Genomic DNA, 5,288 nt, shown 5'->3' on the forward strand with positions numbered 1-5,288 from the left:
CTCTTTCTTCTTCTAAATGTGTAGTGTAATTGCAAAGTGTTTACAAATTGTTTCTGCTCTGGGTTGGAAGCACCTGCCCAGAGCAGTCTTTCAGCATTGCCAGGTACTCTTACATAGCCAAGGAGCAGACCTGGCACTGTTGGCTTCATGCAGCTGGGCAGCACTGCATGGGCAGCCTGGTTGGCTCAGCCAAAGAGCAGAGATAAATGTATATGGGTAGTGCTTGTGTACTTCACTCCTGCGCTCCTCCTCTGAGCATTGAGGGCTTACAGGTGGGGTACAGACTCTCTGCTCATTTTTTCCTAGTCATACCCTTTAAGGAGCCCATGTACTGGGGATAGGTTGGCATTTCCAGTTGCTGTCCTACCACAGGAGATCACCAAGGGCCTGTTACTTGCTGGAATTAATCAGTTTTGACTTTATTTTGCAGGGCTAAAGTCCAACCACGTTTTTTTTAATTGAGGGGGAGAAACAAACATTGAATCGACACAGAGGATCTCATCAGTCACCACTGCCATTCAGATTTGGAGGGCGCTGCATCACTGACCAGGCTGCAGGTTCTAGGAGGATGCGGGGAGAAAACAGTGTGACTTGACAACATTGCCAACCCCAGAGCACCATGCCTTACAGCGAGACAATTTGCTTTTTAACTCAGTTACATTCCCACCCAAAATAGCCACCACCTCCCCCTCCCTCCCACTCCTGCAAGAAGAAAGCAAGCAAGAAAAGAGAACCCAAGCTTCCACCTAACGGGCTGCGTTCTTAGGTGACTCTTAGTGTGGATGGTGCCAAGTATGAGAAGTGAAGGTCATGTGGCAGCAAAGAAGACAGCTTCTTAAGTGAAGGAGAGACTGAAATAACATCGTAGGTGTAGCCATGAAGATAATAGCACTTTTCTGGTTTGGGGGTCATTGTTTTGGTTTTTGTTTGGGGGGATTTCTTTTGAACTGTGAAGCTAACATTTTTAAAAGCTTTCAGAAAAATGTTTAGGTTTTCTTTTATTATTTCCACAGAAAGTGCAGGAATGTTGGGTGGGTTTTTTGGATTTCAATAAAGGGAGAAAATGCAGAACAAGAACTGTTGAATGCTGGTCAAATGGACTGGAGAGTGGACGGCGAAACTGATGCAAGCTGTATAATCTGCTTTTAGAGTAAGCTATATCATTCACAGTGCTATATTATCATTATAATCTGGTGTACAATACTTCTGCCTTTTGAATTCTGTAATGGCTCTGTTTTTATTTCCACGTATTGAAAAGCAGTTTATTGAAGGTTTCAGTGTCCCTGGTTCAGAAATCTCTGCTGAGAATGGAGTTGGCTGGCTTTTTATTTTCATGTTCTCAAAGGTTGCAGTAAGGAGCTTTTACATTTTAAATGTACCAGGATTGCATTGATGATGATTAAAAATTTCTTTTGCCATAGCTGTTAACACATTGGAAGGAAATAGGAGCTTTTTTGTAGGGTGTCTCATTTTGAACACACTATAAATTTTAGATGGGTCTGTCAGTTATGTTTGATAGTAAATTTGTCACTGTGGGATCCATGATTGCTTTGGGCTATAGATCCTAATGAAGAATGCCACAAAGGGAACTGGCTTGGCTTTTTTTTATGTCATCAGGATTTCTGTGTCCCTTTGGTTCTGTTTTGAGATTACACATTTCATTTGGTGTGAAAATCACCCATGTGCAATGGTTCTCCTAAAAGATGCCAAGGCCTGCTTTGTGTGAGGGGGAATTTACCTCATGAGAACGTATTCTGCGTGTATGGTACCTGGTAACAGCGTGAACTAAATGACTTCAGATCACTGATTTTCTCCAGGCATTGGTCAAGGGAGGGCAGCAGATGAGAATAGGAAGCAAATGTCTCACCAGTGGTATCAGAAGACTTTTGCTGATTTTATTTGGTTGCCACTGTTCTGTGATGGCCACATTTAGTTTTAACCAAGCTCCTAAGAAACGGTGTGACTGGAAAGCACATTTTGAATCTAGCGAACATCACATGCGGTTTTCAGTGCCTGCCGTTTCCTTTGTAATTAAAATGGGAAATACCCAACAACCTCATCTCCCCCCAGATGTTCTGTAATAGTAAACACCTACAGTTTTTGTAAAAAAAAATTTAAAAACTTTAAAAAAAAGAAGCAAGTACCAAGAGCTTTGTATCTTCTTGAGTATATTAAAAATTTGACATGAATACATATATATAAATAAAAAAAATCTATATATCTATATATATATATTGTTGTGCAGAGGATAGGTTAACAAAACCATGTAAAGTAGTTTGCAAGAGAGGGAAGCATTTGTTGATTCAGGGAAAAAGACTGATGCCAGAAGCTGTCAGTGATTTGGATGATGTGTGTGCTCCTTCACACCCTCCCTTTTTGACCCTCATCTTCCAGGTACATTGCAGTGGTCACTTCTGGATCTTGGGAAGGTGAAGTTGCTTGGAGCAAATTAAGGTAGCAAAGATTTGTTTTTTTCAGCTGCGTGAGAGTCCTTTTGGGCCAAAGATGCTCAGCAGATCAAGGGAAGCAAAGAGATACATCTGTGATGATCTGTGTCGGGGCAGTGTCTCTGTGTGTAGACATGAAGTGTGGCAATGAAACCAGATGCATAGTCTGACTGTATATTATATCAATGGTGCTCTTTTCATACTTGTTCTGCCAATACGCGGAGACCCTTTTAACCAAGCTACACAGAAGAGTTTTATATCACTTTTGGTTATGTACTTGGTGTATTCTTTTTGTATATGAAAGGATTTTTTTAAAAAAGTTCAGTAATTAGCAATGGAACCTGCTTTGTAGCTGACTAGAACAGTGTAAGAGAAGGGCCGTGCTGTCAGTCTGTCCCTGATCTACTTCAAACCATATATTTACCAAAGGAGTCTGAGCAAACATTCACTTAAAATAAAGACCTGACTGCTGAAAGGAGTCTCTGCTAAGACTTTGTGATTTAGTTATTGTAAAGATACTTCAAAGCCAGCAAGAGGTTAACACAGAAAATTGCAGGAAAAGGGGAAGTGAAGTGACTGGGGCCAATTATGTCCATGACCTCCTATCCCAGATATTACATGGCTCTCAGCGGGGCACTGCAGGGACACTCAAAATCTGAATTGCAGTCTATCATTAGCAAGCTGAAAACATTGAGGAGCATTTGAGAAGCAAATTCAGACCCTATCCTACTTCCCCCCAGAAATCCAGTCTGTATTTACACTGCTTCCTGTGACAGGCAAAGCTCCCTGTCAGGTTAGATGGGCTGCCCAGGGTTATTGTAGCAAACTGTTCTTAGTTTTCCTGGGGGTAAGTGTTCATGGCAACCAGCATGGTTGTGAGCTGGCAATTTGGCTTATTGTTGCAGAAAAGCAAAGGATGTAGGAAGATAAATACCGAGTCCATGGGCCAAGACTTCCCCCGGGAATCGCACATCTCACCCCTGTCCTTCCCATGCCTTACAAAAACAACTAATTCCCCAGTATGTAGCAATAACCCATCATTCACATTACTGTGGCTTTTCTTCTTCTCAACAAACTGTTGTTTAGATGTTGAGGAAGGAAAATAGACTGGGGGGTGATTTGCATGTGAGACTATCACCTTATATTACCAACCCACCAGCTGAAGTCCAGAGCAAGATACTTTGAAGCAGGGCTGGTGATGTAATGTCTTTTTCATCTGTGCCACAAGCTTGCTGGTGGGATGTGTGCCCACCCCTGCCTGTACCTCTCCCCTTGTTGGTGCAAGTGTTCGACTGTTTGAGCTGTTCTGGGATGTGGGTGGATGAACCTGTAATTGTTGTATTTTGGCAGCAGGGACTGTATGTAAAGAAGGGAAAGTGGTAGTGTGTGTGACTAAAGCTGCAGTAGGGTCTAGAGCCTCCTGCTAAAAGGCAGGCAGTGTATTTTAGAGCTCAGGTATGTGACCTCCTCTTTTCCTGTTGGATCCACTGTGAAAACTGGAGGGAACCTGCCTGCAAAGGGCTGGGGAAGAAGAGATTTCTACCTGCAGAAATTCTAGTGGGAGGGATGGTTGTGGAAGGAAGCAGTGGTGTTGAAAGCCTCCTGCTACAGAGGAGGAGGACATTTGATGGCCCAGTTGAGGGCTGAGATAACACAGGGGAGAGGGAAACTCCTGATGGTGTGTAATTACTGCAGAACTTTCTTCCCAGGAAAGTTTGCACATGTCCCAGCATCTTCACTAAGCTGTGGAGGTTTAAAAAAACCACTGTGTCTCAAGACTCCCCTGGAGAAGCATCAGGTTTGGTTGTTGAGTGTGTGAGCAATGTACTTGTGCTTACAGCTTCCCGGGTTGGTCTGTCTGTCTGCAGAACCCAAGGAGGAGAGAGGAAAGGCAAGGCTTTAAGGACATTTTGTTTCTGTCTTGGAGTTAAGTAGCAGTTTAGCCGTAACTTGACTACTCAATATGTGTTGCCAGCTTGAAATGCTCCCCAGAGAAGAGTTTGGGCAGCCACAGGTCCTGATCTTCAGTGTCTTCTGGGCAAAATACCTGCCTGTCCTAGTTCTACTCTTGTGCACTCAGACATGCAGATTCTGAATGCGTTTGTATCAGGAAAGCAAATCTTGTCTCTGTTGCCAAAACATCACGAATGGGACTGACTTGGGGACTAGGAACTGCCTCACTGTGACACATCAGGGGGTGGTATGTTTGTAACAGCAGATTGGTGAGTTCTTGCCAGCTCTGAGGAGCAGTTTTCAGTAGTGCTTTCTAGCACGCAAGCCTTGTGCTAGCAAAGCAGTTTTCACTCCTAGAGCAGTTCCATGAGGTTTGAAGGTGGTGAGTTACCTTGTTGCTTGCCTTGAAGTTGAGCATATGGGCTCAGCTGCCTGTGAGAGGTGCACATTAAGCCCTGCGAGTAAGCAAAGCCGCAGAAGCCAACTGGGTGCATTAGAGTGGTTAAAGCCTCTGCTGCTGTGCGACTGCCTGCTCAGTGTCAACCAGTGTGCCAATAACTTCAGCTGGCAGTTTTGTGCTGGGATGGAGTTGTGCTTTCACAGGTTTTGAAGGTGTTTATATAGGCATAGTTCCTTGCAAAATTTCTTTGTTTTGATACCCCTAAAATCTGGTGTTTCCTTGTCTTTGACAGAGAAATTCTCTGGCTTATTGGTACAGTAACTAATCTAGTGCATTTAAGGGGAAGTTATTACGAACCTTTTTTTTTCTGTCTTAAGTTTTACTTCAGGGTAGGATGTTCTGAAGTCCAGGGTGAGGAGGAAGATAGCGCAGATACTACAAGGCCTGCCAATCTGGTTCTTACTGTTCAGAAAAACAAAATAACTAGA

General features: G+C 43.4%; 1 protein-coding gene across 1 annotated transcript in view; it reads left to right on the forward strand.

Moving 5' to 3' along the window:
• The window catches only part of ARVCF (armadillo repeat gene deleted in velocardiofacial syndrome), a 97,968-nt gene extending 97,156 nt beyond the window's left edge, over positions 1-812 (forward strand). The window contains exon 18 of the mRNA XM_010015972.1: positions 431-812. The gene's annotated coding sequence lies outside the window, so the exon portion shown is untranslated. The remainder of the gene's footprint in view (positions 1-430) is intronic.
• Positions 813-5,288: the final 4,476 nt, after the last annotated feature.

The sequence above is a fragment of the Nestor notabilis genome, unplaced genomic scaffold, assembly GCF_000696875.1.
Source record: "Nestor notabilis isolate BGI_N333 unplaced genomic scaffold, ASM69687v1 scaffold13326, whole genome shotgun sequence".
Classification (NCBI taxonomy): Eukaryota; Metazoa; Chordata; class Aves; order Psittaciformes; family Psittacidae; genus Nestor; species Nestor notabilis.